Here is a 17,017-nt window from a genome sequence, read left to right on the forward strand (position 1 = left end):
ATTTCATACCCCGCAAATATGTTACGTGCAGTCCCTCCTTGATCGCATATTCATTTCACTGATGTCCGCCAAATATATAACAACTCCTCATCTGTCCAGATTGAATTCGATGACATTTTCCCATCGAATGCAAAGCTGCAGCCCTTCCCGCTTCTTCAGGGTCTATTGCAGGACCACCTAAGGTCCTTTCCCTCTCATGTTCTTATTGCTACCGATGCCTCGCAGGATCGCGAAAAGGCAGGTGTGGGAATTTTTTCACCTTCACTGGATTGGTCTTTTTCTCTCCGTCTTCCTGACTTCACTCCAATTTTTCTGGCTGAATTATTAGCAGTGATCTTAGCCTTACGAAAATTAGAATCTACCGTTTCCCAGGTCGTGGTTATGACAGACTCTCTGTCCATTTGCTCTTCCTTATCCTCACCCACTGACTCTCGGCCATTACGCCTCTTTAAGTTCCTGATTCCGCTGCATCTAAATTCGGTAAGGCTGCTTTGGGTACCAGGCCACATGGGCTTTCACTTAAATGAGGTTGCAGATTCCTTAGCAAGAGCCTCTCTCAGCGGCCCAATTGTTACTGTCCTACCATCGTGTGCATATACAGCTGCGGTGAGGTTTCGCAGCTACACAATATTTCAGGAATTTGCTGCCTCGGCTCTTACATCATCTCCCGAATATCAGCATCTTCTGCATCCTTGGAGTAGCAAAGACTGGCGCTCACGCAGACTAGAGGTCTCTTTCACGCGCTTGCGTTGCCGGGTTCCCCTTCTAAATTTCTACCTTCACAGATCTGGCCTCGCAGCTTCCCCACTGTGCCCTTTTTGTGCCGAACCTGAGACAATAGATCACTTCCTGCTGTTCTGCCGCCGCTTTTCTCATTTGAGGAAGCGTCTTTTGCAAATTCCATTTCATCAACTGGGCTTGCCTGTGTCTTCCGCGGTTGTTCTTTCCATTGGCGCTTCTTTGCTTGGACGAAGCGACAGGAGTGTGCGCTCTGCTGTGCAAAATTTTCTTCAAGAAACGCAGCGACTCCCATTCTAATTTCTTTTCCCTGATCTCTGTCAGTAAGACATTGCAACATTACAGGCATTGTGTACTATTATGCACATTAAGCAATTGTCCCGTCTTCGATCTCCAAGTTAACTGGACACCTTTCCTTCCCTCTTCCAATCTATCAGACTACATACTATTTCCACTGCTTTTCCCGTCAAAAATTTCCTGTATCCAGTAATTAACCGCCTGTATCTTGGCCACTCCCCCGTAGTGGGTATGTGCCAGCAACGTCTGAGGCCTTCCTTCCTTCCTTCGAGGGCTGCGGAATATTTCGACCACGTGGGGATCTTCAACTTGGACATTGCACAGCACACGGGTGGCATTGCGTTTCGCCTCCATCGAAATGCAGCCGCCGCGGTCGGGTTCGAAGCATTAAAGATCCCCATGTGGTCGAAATTATCCCGGAGCCCACCGCCACGGTACCTCTTTCTTCCTTTGTAGCGAAAGCTGCACTACGCTAACGAGTCTAGCATTTCTCAGTGAGCCTGGAAGGCAAATAGCGCGTACGTGCGAAACGAGAGAGGAGGAGCATGTGCGCTGAGCATGACGTCAGAGAGAGGCGTCATTTCGTTTTCTGAAAACTTTATTTTCCTTCGCTTACGGCGCAGTTCAGGTGTCCATTGAAATATGTGAGACAGGCGTAACTCTCCTTAACACCAACTTTAATTTCACTTCCACCCGCTGCGGTGGCTCAGTGGTTAGGGCGCTCGGCTACTGATCCGGAGTTCGCGGGTTCGCACCCGACCGCGGCGGCTGCGTTTTTATGGAGGCAAAACGCTAAGGCGGCCGTGTCCAGTGCGATGTCAGTGCACGTTAAAGATCCCCGGGTGGTCGAAATTATTACGGAGCCCTCCACTACGGCACCTCTTCTTCCTTTCTTCTTTCACTCCCTCCTTTATTCCTTTCCTTACGGCGCGGTATGAGACAGATACTGCGCATTTACTTTCCTCAAAAACCAATTATTATTATTAATTTCACTTTCCTTGTCTTACGGCGCGGTTGGGATGTCCACCGAGATATGTGAGACAGGCGAGACATGTGTAATTTCCTTTCTTTAAAATCAATTTATATTCCATTTTCCATCCGTTACGCCCGCGGTTACGGGTGTCGGTCTCCAGGGCAGGCATTGCATGGATCACACCTACCGTTCCGTTCCGCTGAAGGAATGAAAATGCACCGGTGTTTTGTGAAAATTTGGTTTGGGGGAAAGGGAGTGGCGCAGCATCTGTCTGACATATCGGCGGACACCTGAACCACGCCGTAAAATAACAGAAAAAAGAGGGAGGGAAGAAGGTAGGAACAAAGAGGTGCCATAGTGGAGGGCTCCTGAATAATTTCGACCACCTGAAGATCTTTAATGTGCACTGATATTGCATAGCACACGGGCGCCTTAGCGTTTCGCCTGCATCAAAAGAAACGCATCTGCCACAGTAGGGTCCGAACCCGTGAACTCCGGATCCTGGATTGGAAGGATTAACCTTGTGTATCTGTGAGAAAGCAACCAGTCTAAATACTTTGTAGGCAGCATTGAGACAACAGCGTGCTACTTTACCAATCATCGTGACTTTTTATCTCTGTCAAAACAACAGAATAAATAAACTGCGTGTGTCACCGAATACTTATTCAATGCACAACATTTTAGTCGCAACAACAAGCTCGACAACATGCTTAACCAGGGGGGAACTACAGCTCTCGCTATGGATATCCTGGCATAGCTGAGCTAAGCGCCTACATAATTTATTCTCTTTTTTCGGCGTGATTTAGGTGTCCGCAAATATGCGAGACATATAGTGCGCCATTTCCTTTCCTCGAAAACAAATTTTTAAATTTGTAATGCACCTTTTCGGCCATTATTTTTCAACCCTGCATCGATAAATAAATTCCGGGCCCTTGAAATTGCGCTTCCAACCATATGTGCTCATCCGAGACAGCGTGCAGTACAGATAGGGCACTAGTCGGAGGGCTTATAAAACTGGTTGCGGCGAGAAAATGAACCGTAATGCCAATCAGAAGCGTCCGTATCAAACATTGGCTTTGGTTTAGCTCTGGTCAACCCTTGTTGAATATTGAAAGCTTCGTTTCCTCGGCACGTCGTCTACATAGCGTCTGATTCCGACGCTCTCGACAACTGAAACCGGTCTCTTCCGTAGTTTGAGCCGCTCCGAGACGATGCACGACTTCTAGCCGCATCTTCGTTACAACGTTTCTCGAGTCGTGCGGCGCGTTCTTCTGTCGTCTCTTGAGCGCGTTCTCTCTTGCTCGCTTCATAGTGTCGTTGTTGCGTCTCTGTCGTGCTCTCCATAACGACTACAATACACTGAGGCGGAGCGCATATATATTTACCCCCGCTGAGGCGACACTTCCTCTCCTTCTACCCCGGGGAGCACATCTGGTGGAGCGATCGGCGACGGCAGCGGCATCGACGGCGGCGCCATCTCTTGGAGTGCGGCTGCGGCGTTGCTAGGCAACGGCGGCTCAAGGTCGTTCGTTAGCCACCGCACACGGCTGCCTACTTACGGCATACGGCATACGGCTGCCCACATAGGAATACAGTATACGGCCCGACGAGCAGAAATGGCTCGCTGGCTGGTGTAGTAAAGCCTTGGCATTAAAAGTGTAGCGTTTTAAGCAAAGATCTTCCTGATTGCGCTGCGGGGCTTAATAACAGAGATATAGAGAGCAGAGAGTGTATTTGTAGGGTGTATGGCAATGTAACCCAGGCCTATATATTACTATCTGGCAAAAGAAAGGTTTCTTCTCTCTGTCTGAAGGATTAAAGGCCTGCTGTATCGGTTTGCTAAAACACTTTGCAGCCCTGTCCTGACATTCGCTTCTACCTCACTGTATGTACTCGAGAAATTATCTCACGTTTAAAGTATTTTTTGACAGAGGAAAATATATTTTCTCACGTGCTGCTTTGTGTCTATATGCAGCTTGCAATTTTTGTGAAGCGGCTTACATACATAAACTCAAGGTGGAAAGGTAAGGCGTTTTTTTCTTGAATAATGAACCCAGCACCCGGTACATAGCAATGCGTCTACTGAGGTAAGTTTCTCAGAGTTCTAAGCAGATGCTGGTTCTATTCGCATTACAAGTGTCTCATTTGTACATGCTGCACGATAACTTCGAAACCTATTAACGCTTTTTGCTCTCCGTGTTGTGGGCATGCAGGCCCTTTCGCAGCTAGATTCTGCATTGTGCCGAGTCCACCAGATCACGCTGCACACACAATTAAAAAATGTGGATTAGCTCAGCTAATCCAGGATATACAAAGAGAAAGATGTCGCGTTAATTGTGTTCATTGGCGTTGGCGTTTACAATGTTCTAGACGGCGATGGCTTTGAAGAAGGACGCATAACTGGCTTCCTTGTTATGCGGACGCCTCATTCGTTTTTTGATACATGGGGAGGTGGTGAGAAAGAGATGTAGCCTGAATGCATTAGCGCTGACAGCGTTGTGGCACACATGCGGCACTGGAGCAAAAGCTAGGCCGCAGCGTTAATTTGGTGATCGATCTATCGCGAACAACTATTAACTGCATGCCACCTCCAGGGTGGCAGAGAGGGCGCGCCGCCTATCTAGTGTGCGGAATGCAATCAAAGCAGGCTTTTGCAGTTGAACACCAACGCAACGTACATGTAAGCGAGATTGAGGTCTCTACTTCCCTACGGAGCCTGTTGTGCGCCTTTCCTTTCGTGAAAATGAACGACCTTCGAAAAGTTGTCGACGCCGATGAACTCTACGAACGCCGTCAGCTCACTTTCGCCGATGGCTCGGAGCGGCTAACGCTGCGGCTACGGCCGCGATTACATCCACTGTAGCGTCTCATATAGCTAGGGAGGCACTGCAGTGACCGACTGACTTACAGTGTTGGCGGCAACGCGTTACAAGTAACGGCGTTACCGTGAACGCGTTACTTTTTTCGGTAAAATTGTAACGTACTCGTTACCAATTCAGAACTGAAACGCGTAACGTACTTACGTTAACATTTTTCGGTAACACGACGTGTCACGTTACTAGTTACTTTTTGTTCCAGTTGTAAACCACTCTGCCCCCTTTTTTTAGAAAAAAAAGCGCAGAGCGCCTAAAGTGATGTTGTAAATAAACAAAATGTGCAGGTGCTCTCGACGACGAAAATAGCTTCCCCTGACGACGCACCTAGCTAAACAAAAAGAAAACAGAATACCCATAAAGCACGAAACGCGTGCACGAACACGCATTCACACACTTGCCTTCAGCAACCTCCCCTTCCCAAACCACTCACACACATCTCTAAAGAGTGGAAGCATGCGGAGCATTTTGGAACATGACATTTTTCAGAATTACCTTAAATTTGTTGAGAGTTCAGCGATGCTTTCTTTGTGAGGTTAGTATTCATGATGAAATGTTATTTTGTGTTTAATGTAACGTTCAGAAAATGGCTTCACCATGTGTCATAGTGTGGTGGAAACACTAAAGGACTTGCTCCTTCACTGTGTCGGGTAAACCGATGCTCGTCGCGATATGCTTGCGGCCAGTAGGGCCCTGGGCATACTACCAGACTGCCTCAAGCCGCTATTGTGGCCGCAGAGCAGTGTGCGCACCTGTGATCGAACATTGGTGAGCCTGTGTGCTTTCCTCGAACAGACCTGCTTGACGTCCCGTCTGTTCTCCGCCAGGTGGTTACAGGCAGTGACCAAACGCTCCACGAGTTCTTCCTTGGATGATTAACAACTGGACGCCCCAATCCAGTTGTAGTCAACATAGTGTTTTTAAATAAAATGCACCCTTTTACCATGTGCCATAGAGTTAGAAGCCACAGCATGTATCTATACAGGAACCTTTCGGCCACTACAACATCTGTTTCGTGTTTTTGGGCGCCGTTTGTAGATGGCGCTTTAACATTGCTAAGGTCCTCCACATTTGGTTAAAGTATTCTCGTTAAATCAAGATTTCGCGTAATATCTTGTTTCGGCGAGAGGGTTTATGTGATATGTGTGGTTTATAAAATTTTATCGTAAGTTCTTAATTCAAAGACTAATTAAGGTTAATGGCCATGAAGTAACGCAAAGAAACGTGCAGTACTTTATTTCGGTAACGGTAATAATAATAGTAATAATAGTAATAATAATAATAATAATAATAATAATAATTGGTTTTTGGGGAAAGGAAATGGCGCAGTATCTGTCTCGTATATTGTTGGACACCTGAACCACGCCGTAAGGGAAGGGATAAAGGAGGGAGTGAAAGAAGAAAGGAAGAAGAGGTGTCGTAGTGGAGGGCTCCAGAATGATTTCGACCACCTGGGGATCTTAAACGTGCACTGACATCGCACAGCACGCGATGTCAGTGCACGTTAAAGATCCCCAGGTGGTCGAAATTATTCGATAACGCGTTACCGCTTTTTGTAGGTAACGTAGGGCGGTAAGGCGTTCCTTTTTTTAGCACAACGAGTAACATATTGAGTTACTTTTTTTCCGCAGCGCCTACAACACTTCTGATTAAGCGAGTGAGGAGTGAAAGGCGTCGCCGGTCGCTTTTTGCTGCGGGCTCAGCATGCTGATTTTCGACTCGTAAGTGTCGTAAGTGCGGCTTTTTGCCCAGGAGTACTGCTGAGGTGCGGCGACTAATCTTTCTTTGTGAGTCCGCTGTTATTGTTTTGTGCGATACGGTGTGCATGCAAAGTACTGTCGCATATGCTTGTGCTGGCGCACTCGTTTCATTATTCGCAACTGAACAAAGTTTGATTTCAGTGCTCTGTTTTTGGGTTTGCAACGCGGCAAGTTTAAGGCCATATTCTTTATTTCTGACATGTAAGGAAACAGCACAGTAGCACAAGCACTTCATGTTAAGGAAAGCCAATTTTCTCGGGTTAAATTGTATTGCAATTCGACTGTTTCATCCAACAGAACCCTCAAAATGTTTGACGAGATTCTCCTTTCGGTCCACTGTATAAATCATCTCACACCTTTGCAATGATTCCTCAGCAGGATATGGCAAACTCTCTGGCATACATTTCCAGTTGTGTTTGGTACTGTGCAAGGAACAGTTTTCAAGCATGTAAACGCAGTGATTTTGTCCACATATCTATTTCATTGTCGCTATTGTACCGGCATACTCGTTTTATTGTTTGTACCTTGAGCCACCTACTTTTCGTCCCGTGATCTCCGCAGTGGTTACTGGCAAACAGAGGTTGAGGAACGCGAGCGAGAGAAGACCGTATTTTTTACTCCTGACGGTTTGTAAGCGTTTAAGGTGCTCCCTTTTGGCTTGTGCTCGGCCCCTGCCACATTCCAAAGAATAATGGACACCGTGCTGTCTGGCCTGAAGTGGCAGTCGTGCCTCGTATATCTCGACGATGTCGTGATCTTCTCTGACGCGTTCGATGAGCACCTGCCAATTTTGCGTGCTGTTTTCGAGGCCATACGTTAAACTGGTCCATCTCAAGCCAGGAAAATGTCACTTACCTTTCGTGACTTGAAGTTTCTTGGTCACATTGTCAGCGCTCTGGGTGTTAGTCCAGACCCCGAAAAGACGGCCACCGTAGCTGCATTCCCCAAGCCAACAGACAAACGGAGCCTGCGTCATTTCTTGGGCCCCCTGCGCCTACTATCGCCGGTTTTGTTCACAATTTCTCCAAGCTAACTGGGCCTCTGACCTGCCTGACAAAGACGCTGAACCCTTCTGGTGGCGCCAGGGCTAGGAGAGAGCTTTCACGGAATTCAAGTCCTTGTCTCCAGTGTACGGCTGTGCTTGGCCACTTCGACGAAGAGGCCGACACGGAACTGCACACTGATGCCAGTAACGTTGGTCTGGGTGCGGTCCTTGTTTAGCGGCAGGATGGTCTATAACGCGTGATTGCTTACGCCAGTCGCACTTTATCCCGTTTCGAAGTCAATTATTCCACCACGGAAAAGGAATGTCTGGCTGTGCTGTGGGTGGTGTTGTTAGTGGTTTTTTTTTAAATATATAGTAAAAAAGGAAGGAAAAGATTTTTACTACACCCAACATCTGCCATCTATATTGAAGCACCTGAGCTGGGGAAGCGGAAATAAAGGATAACAGGCAGAATGGACGAATGAAATGAAAAAGGTGACGGGAAAGGAAGGGTGGATATGGGGAGAAGCAATATATACAAACTATTTACACAATACGAAATGTGTCCAGGTTGTGCGCGTGATTAGTTCATATTAAAGGAATTAAAACACAAGTTCACAGCACTGTGTTGGATACAACTGGAGTGGGGCGTACAGTTAATAGTCGTTAAAGGTAGAAGTCGCTGAGCGTTCGGTCACTGCGTGTAACTACCTGACGAAGAACAGACGGGACGTCAACCCGTGTGTTCGAGGAATGCACAGAGGCTTACCAAGGTTCGCTCACGAGTGCGCGCACTGCCCTGCGGCCACAATAGCGTCTTGAGGGAGTCTGGTAGTATGCCCAGCGCCCTATAGGCCGCAAGCATATCGCGAAGAGCATCGGCGAACGCGGCACAGTGAAGAAGCAGGTGTTCTAGTGTTTCCACTGCACAGCAGTTACGAAATTTCGTGTGTACTTGCATAGACTTCCGTTTCGGGTCGTCAGCGATCACCATTCACTGTGTTTGCCGGCGAATATGAAAGATCCCTCGAGGCGGCTTTCTTGGCGGAGCATTCGGTTTAAGGAATTTGATGTCTCCATCGTGCACAAGTCCGGCCAGAAACACCGCAATGCTGACTGCGTTTGCTGCGCTCCTATTCCCTGCCCCACGGACGCTTCCGACGACGATTCCGCTGTTCTCGGTTCTGTCACCACGTCCAGCCCTGCCCGCCAACAGAGGGACGACTCCGAACTGCTGCTCCTCATCGAGTACCTCGAACGAACCACTACATCGCCACTTCAACTCTTCAAGCGTGGACTGTCTTCGTTTTGCTTGCGCTATGGCATCCTATACGACAAGAAGTACGACCCAACGGACACTGTCTATCTGCTCGCAGTGCCTACAAACGCTTCGTGGCGAAGTTCTCCGTGCGTGCCACGACGACCTTCCTTCGGGCTACCTCGGGTTTTCCTGCACGTTGGCGCGCATACGCTACAGGTACTACTGGCCCATGCTTGCTGCGGTTGTCCAGCGCTACGTGGGAACCTGCCGTGAGTGTCACAACGAGAAGACGCCGCCGACTAAACCAGCCGGGCTCCTGCATCCTATCGATTCTCCGCGCCACCCATTTGAACCGGCCGGCGTGGACTTACTCGGTCCATTTCCGGCATCTTCCATGGGTAACCGGTATAATGCTGTTGCCACTGACTGTCTTAGCCGCTACACTGAGTCCAAGGCGCTTTCCTGTGGTACCACCGCCGAAGTTGCTCATTTTTTTCATTCACAACATTGTGCTTCGTCACGGAGCCCCAACAGTCGTATTAACTGACAGGGGAACCGCGTTTATGTCGCCACTTACGAGCGAGGTGCTCCGACTCAGTGGCACCACCCATCGCAAGTCTACAGCTCATCATCCGCATACAAACGGACTGACCGAGTGGCTTAACAAGACAACTGCCGATATTATTTCTGTGTATGTCGACGATGACCATGCGAACTGGGACCGGATACTGCCTTACATCAGGTTCGCATACGAGACTGCGCTCCACGAAACGACGCGCTTCACTCCGTTCCATTTTGTGCGTGGTCGCGAAGTCTTGACTATGCTGGACACCATTCTTCTTCCGGATCCTACACCGTCTACTGTCGTGGACGCTGAACAATTTGTTCGTGACGCCGAAGACGTTCGCCAAATTGCTCTACTGCGAATCCGGTGCCAACAGCACCGCGATGCCGAGCGCTACAACCTCCGCCGCATGGAGGTGATTTATACACCCAGTGACCAAGTCTGGGTGTGGAGTCCGATCCGTTTGCGAGGGTGCTCTGAGAAGTTTCTTCGCCATTACTTTGTTCCACACCAGGTGTTACGGCGCCTTAGAGCGGTTACCTACGATGTGCATACTCAAGGAACTGTCGGGTCGTCCCAACAACCGACGTCCGAAGTCGTCCACGTGGCGCGAAAGAAAGCCGTATTACTCCCGTTAGCCCCTTTCCAAGATGCCACTAGCGCCGTTAACGTTCCGCCTAACGTATGTTTTTCTCTCTCGCGTGCGGCATCGTGTCGATGCCTCTTGTAAGGGAGGGGGCAATGCCACACTGCTGACTTACTGCTGACAGTCTACCGGCGCCACCTGGTGGCTGAACCTGTCTTCCAGCGGGTGGCCGAACGTCTTATTTGGCTCGAATAAGCGTGGTTGTTCAGCAAGCCTCGCCCCAATAAACGGCTGTGCTTCCCACTTCCTGCTACGTTTTTCGGTAACAATATTGAGTAGTGGCTCAACATTTATTACTCCAGAAAAAAGAAATGCGGCGTGTGCTGATAAAAGTATATTTGCTTTATAGTTTTGATCTTCTTGCCAAAAAAATGTAATTATTTCAGTGATCAACAGAGTGCTCTCGTTGTTCATCTTTTCATCTTGAAGTTCTGAAATTGGCGTTAAGACTTTACAGCGAAAGAGGCACAATGTTACGCGGCCTATGTATTCAGATCCGCAAACCCCGATAAACCTGACTATTCATCGTCCCTACAGGAGCTGAGGAGACAACCATTGAAATAATTTTTTTTTGCCATATACGCTAAAAAAGAAAAGCATGTATTCCGATGAGAATGGTTTTTAATTGTTGTTACTCAATTACGATTGCACATAACCACGGTGGGAAATAAGTATTGGTTTTTATTGTTGCTCCCACCCTCATCATAATCCGTCATTCTTTATTTCAGTACCTGTCTAAATGGCAGGATTCTTTTCTTAGTTCTTCAAACACCTGGCAGCTTCTTCCACGAAAGCATATATTCTAGAAGAAAGGAAAGAGGACGAGACAACAAATAAAACGTCAGTTCAAAGAAGAAAATTTCCCAAAGGGGGCGAACAAAACGTTATCAAAAGAGCAAATCATGACCTTGGGGGCTTTTATTTCATTACGGGTGCAAAACGTTTTCTCTGTAATTTACCAAAAAAGATACCTTGCTAGAAAGAGTAAAAAGAAAAACGTTGGTTTTTTTAAGCTCAGATATTGATGAGAGGCAATTGCTACACGCGCGTGAAAGATGAGAAACTAAATAGCAAACCGCAATACAGGTGCTGGATTTAAGGCTCATTCTTGGGTAAACATCTTTCCTTATCCGTTTCCCACTTCTTGTAGATACCTTTACGTTGGCGAGCACAAAACAACACAAGGATAAAGGCAAATTTTGCAGCAGTAGGAAAACGTATACAAGAAAGAATACCACGGTATCTGGCTGGGTCACTTCACTGCGGGAGTCGTAACAAATTGTACTGAGAATTCTCTAGAATACCTCCCCTGTTGACAAGAGCAATGTGCCGTTGCCTCTCCGCTAGCGGCCGGAAACAATTAGTGATTGTTGTTAAGCCCTCTCTTCATAAGTTTTGTGAACAATAGACGTGCTTGAACTTAACGATGCAGAACGAAGCCAAACTTGGAAGAAGTAAAATAGAGCATGAAACCTATTTAATGACATGCTTTCTCTGCTGTCCGCTTTGTGTGCCCCCCTAAACCACGCTTGCTGCCTCTGGTTCACAAGAATGAGATATCACCTTTATCACAGGAGCACCTGACGAGGACATTACAATTTCCGGTTAGCAATCTCAATTCGAAATTACGCTCACGTGGTGGCAAGGTCAAATAGAGCAAGAACTGCGTGCGCGCTCATCGGCACCTGCCCTGGATGCCTATTTTTAATGAATTCGTGAGTAATGTACGTCTGAAAACCAACTTTATCCTATTCTATCACTTCTTGTCCGGTCGTCTTTTATACAGCACGTGTAGTAGGGGCAGGTAAAGACTGCGAGAAAAATGACAAAAAGAAATCCCCAACCTTTGATTCTATAACACTGGAGTTCGCATATATTTATGAGCATTTCCTTCAGAAATGGGCATGAAAGGTTCTCGAAGCTGTGTGACAGACGGAGCGTTAAGAAAGCTCAGTGGCACGACCAAACTAAAGAGCTAGACCTAAATATACCTAATTTTTTCGGCGCTTTTTAATTTGTTTGGTTTTTCTAAATTTAATGCCAGAAGAGCTCTTTTTTCACTTCCCGATTTCTAATAAATCTGATGCTGCTAGCATAGACACTTGAAAAGTTGCATGTTTTTTTAGGCATTTGAATCTATGGCGTTCCTTTTTAATGCGCGAAGAAATATTTTGTCGTAAGGAAGAGATCCATCGCGATGTCGCACTGTTCAATGTTTTATATATTCAATTTTTTTAAAGACAATGAGACAGTAGCTTGAAAAAAAAGCAGGTAAGGCAGTAAAACGAACCATCTTAGTCAGCCAATTTCTAGGTAATTTTGAGCAGGAATACGCAATGAAAGAATACGAGCTGCAAGACTAAACTCAATTAAGAGCGCTCATAGAGAGAACCAACCTCATGACACTGTTGGCGTCCCAGCGGGTGTATGAAAGCCGCTTAGACAAAGCAAGAATTTAAACCCTTTTGTCGAGTGAAATGAATGTGCTGTAAGCCGTCCTTCAGTACACGCGCTATCTGGTTTGACTTGGGCGGACAATGACACTGCGCTTCAAGACACCCCATCAACCTAGTGTTGCTTTCAAAACTCATTGAAACTAATAACGGAGGAGTAGAAGCACTATATGTGCTATGGTCATGCATTTTAGGAAGATAGTCTTGCTGCATCTATTGAAAAAAATCTCTCTGTCACAAGAAATTGCCATTCTCTGGTATATCATTGTAATTCCTGTTTATTTATGCCATTTTAAATGCAGTTTTATATTTTGACACATAGTACCCCGAACTGCAAGATGTACCATTTATGATACGAAAGAATATCTTGCTGCAATGCAGCAATCAGATAGCTTTTATTAAAACCGTGGTTAGACAGGTCCTTTTGGGCCATATGGACTAAGTGTAACTTTTAAACGGAAAATAAACATTTATCCTGTAAGGAGTTGATGAAAAACACTTCCGAGAACAAGTAATTATGCTTTTAATCATGGAAAGTATATGTTTGGACGAGGAGATCTTCTTAACCTATTAAATACCATCAATATAAAAATTACGAATAGTAAGGATGGGGTAACAAACTCCGAACGACGGTAAACTGAAGATTACGGAATGCGCATTACAAATGTAAATGAGCCAAATGCATAAGTGCGAAAACAAGGAAGGTATTGTCAAGGCGTTGTTTTGTTTATGATTGCATAGATTTTAAATTGCGTAAAGTTGTCAGCGCATGGAAGACAAAGACGGTTCCCCCTAAATCTTAGACATTTATGATGAGCTCGTTCAATCTAAGGATCGAATGTATAAGCTAGTTAGCGAATGAGTAATTGAGCTAAAGAAATTTTATTTTCCTTAGCAACCACTCAAGTAGTCACTACACAGCGACATTCATAGCGTCTCCAATTACCTCCGATTCCATGCTTCAGAGATCTGATACATTCGTTTCTATAGCGCGTTGCGTTCAAATGTTTATTTATTAAGGCATATGCAGGGCTGAATTTTGGCCGATATAGGGGGGGGGGGGGGAACGTAAAACAGAACACAAAGTAAGGAAGCACTACAGGACCCTCATATGATGCACAACTGAAATATAGAGAAAGAAAACATGTCAGTGTACAACGTACATGTATAGGCCGTCCTAAGTACACCACTATTATTATTTGGTTCTGAAGTAAATTTCAGTCTTGCATAGTAGACGAATGAAGCTCTAAATTAGAGCATTAGTGTTGCGAAAACTTGCTGCATGTATAGTGTAATGCACAGTCTGTGTCAAAAGTAAGCAGCCCAGGGGGTCTTCTTCTGATCCAAGCAGCGCGGTTCCGCATACATGCTCAGGAACCCTAATCTCACGAATGCGGGAGGAACTTAAGTCCTCAACACTCCCAAGTGTAGGACTGTCAAATGTGCATAAGAGTCCGCGCTACACGGCTTGTAAGCAAACCCCTTGGAATGTATATACACGGCTTGGAAGCAAACCCTTTAGACTGTATATTTTTTCAAATACTGTACATGAATTCGATGACGTTATGTACAGAAATTCTTTTATATTGACCTCTTTCAAATTGTTGCGTGAGTGCAGTGTGCGGTCCAATTTTCACTGTAGTGCTTTTTTCAGAATGCTAGTAGCATTGAGCACCATGATGACAAGTCGCGTCCTTTTACTACTCTTTCGGAAACAGGTTTGGTTTGGTTTATTTGCGTTTAACGTCCCAAAGCGAATCAGGCTATTAGGGACGCCGTACTGAAGGGCTCCGGAAATTTCGACCATCTGGGTTTTTTTATAACGTGCACTGGCATCACACAGTACACGGGTGTCTACAATTTTGCCTCCAACGAAATTCAGCCTCCGCGGCAGGGATCAAACCCGCGTCTTTCGTGTCAGCAGCCGAGCGCCATAACCACTGAGCCATCGCGGCGTGGTATTTGGGAAATAAAAAAGATGACTGCCTGTATTTATATTTTTCCAAACAATTGCTAACCTTATTACTAGCTGGCTTCATGTAACTGGCGTACATTTTTGCTTTGACCGAATAAAAGTATTATCAGCTAGAAGTTTGATGTTCTGCTCTGTGTAGTTTATATTTCTCCTCTTAAAGAGCAGCCACCTCAATAACGAGGAGTATGTCGCTGTACTGCACCCTCCCTAAGAAACGCCACTGCTAAGATTAACTCCCAGTAACGCGTAGTTAGTTCGACTTGTCTACATACATGTGGGTCATCGTCAGGCACATATTGAAATCAGCTATCATTCTCTTTACATGACCCTTAAGCACAACTTTATCAATGGTTAGGTTCAAGCACCCCATATCGCACCATTCTTCAACTCTTATGATAGTGCATTGCAGACATTTGAGTATCTACCACAGTTCGATTCCTAATGTTATGCTTATAAAGAACAGTGATTGACCACAGACACTTCCCTTGAGAACACCAGTTCTAACATAACGATGGAAACATGCCGAAGATTGCCGCATGGCTTCATCCGCATGGCTCCAGATTGCCGCATGGCTCCATAGTTATGTTAGATCCGTTGTTCCCAAGTAAAGTGTCTGTGGGAATCATTGTTCTTTATGAGCATAAAAGAGTCGCAATCATCCAGGCCTGTGAAACAACGGTAGTTTACTGTCCTAACAAGCCTGCCGTGAACAAAACGTCAAGGTTTCGCCTTTCAGAATTTCCTTCCTCCTTCTGTGCGAATATGCTCGCGGTTCAAGAGGCACTTTGCTTTGTGGTCCCCGTTTCCATGCTATCTGCGGCCCGCATTCTAATTCGAACCGACGCCCTTCACGTGACACGCCTACCATGATGAGTCAGTCGCACTTCAGAAATCTGCCAAGACATCCATCGTCTATTTGCACGCATCCGGCAGCAAATCTATTGAGTGGGTCCCGCTTGACCTCCTGCGCGCACAAAGCCGCGCTGATTCTGCCGCCCGCCTTTGGATCCCAACCTAGTCTTTGCCTCGAGTCCTCACTCTGGATGACACCACTTTTAACAAGAAAGGAACACCTCCGGCGCCTCACACGTGCTCTAATCCCTCCGTGTGCGGTAACCCTCCCGCGTGGTCTTTCCCGTGCAGAGGTTGAGCTTCACACGATACGGTAGGGGTAGCCTTAACTCCAGCTGTGACAAGCAAGTGGCCGCATTTGAAAGATTTATATCGCCGCCCAGGGTGTCCAGTTTGGAAGATCAGAGACTGTGAGGCGGATATCCACCACTTGTTCTGGGTTTGCCTGGCGCTGAAGCCTACGAGAATTCGGCACCTGGCGGCGGTGAGTCTCTCATCGGACAATCCGGAGTCCTATACTCCCTGGACACAGGGTGAATATCATCTCTCGCTACTTGATTTCATTAAATCAGCCCACCTTTCTTCATTTATTTAAGCACCTGACTCATCTGTCATTTCATAATTTTTATGCCCTGAGGCAATAAACACCGCTTGAAAAAAAACATATCTAACAGTGAGTATGTCAGAAGCTCCGTCTCTAATCTCGACAGGTTGTTTCTATCGCGTAACTGTGCTCCAAGCCACTGGACAATATAATATAAAAGGCCACTGGACAATATGATATAAAAGGCCTATTTGTTATATTTCCGGAACTCCTTAATGATGGCTGTCAGATTATCGTTCATTGTATGGACATCAGGATCGTCTCCCTCAGTTAAAGCCGAATATCTGTTTGCAGCGATATCCTGAATTCTTGTACTTGCCCTCTTACCACTAACTCCTTAATGGACTTCCTCTTCACTAGCATCTTTCGTTCCCCCTTCAAGTCTAAGCTAATTCGAGATTTTATTTTCTGTGGTCGCTACAGCGCAACCTTTCCCAGGACGCCCACATCCTGAACGATGCCAGGTTGAGCGCATAGTATGCAGTCGATTTAATTTTCAGTCTCACCATTGGGGCTCTTGCGGATCCACTTCCTGTTCTTTCGTTTGCGGAAGAAGGAAGTCATGATCTGTAAATTGCTTCTATCTGCGAAATCGAGTAATAACTATCCTCTGCTATTTCTAGAACATATCCCATAGTCGCCTACAGTGTGGTCGCCAGCCTGCTCCTTGCCCACTTTCGCATTGAAATCACCCAACAGTACAGTGTACTGCTATTTTACTTTTTGCATTGCCGATTCCACGTCTTTATAGAAACTTTCAACGGTCTGGTCATTATGGCTGGATGTAGGTGCGTAGGCTTGCACCAATTTCAGCTTGTAGCTCCTATTGAGCCTAATTACAATAGCTGCTACCCTCTTCTCTCGTTAATACTATAGAACTCCTCACGTTGCTAGCTATATCCTGATTAATGAGGAATCCCACACCTAGTTCTCGTCTATCCGCTAATCTGCGATAGCCAGTATTTGTCCGTCCTTTAGTACTGTATACGCCTAGCCTGTACTCCTAGCTTCACTGAGTCCTATGACATCCCATTT

This window comes from Amblyomma americanum, chromosome 8 (genome assembly GCF_052857255.1).
Source record: "Amblyomma americanum isolate KBUSLIRL-KWMA chromosome 8, ASM5285725v1, whole genome shotgun sequence".
Lineage (NCBI taxonomy): Eukaryota > Metazoa > Arthropoda > Arachnida > Ixodida > Ixodidae > Amblyomma > Amblyomma americanum.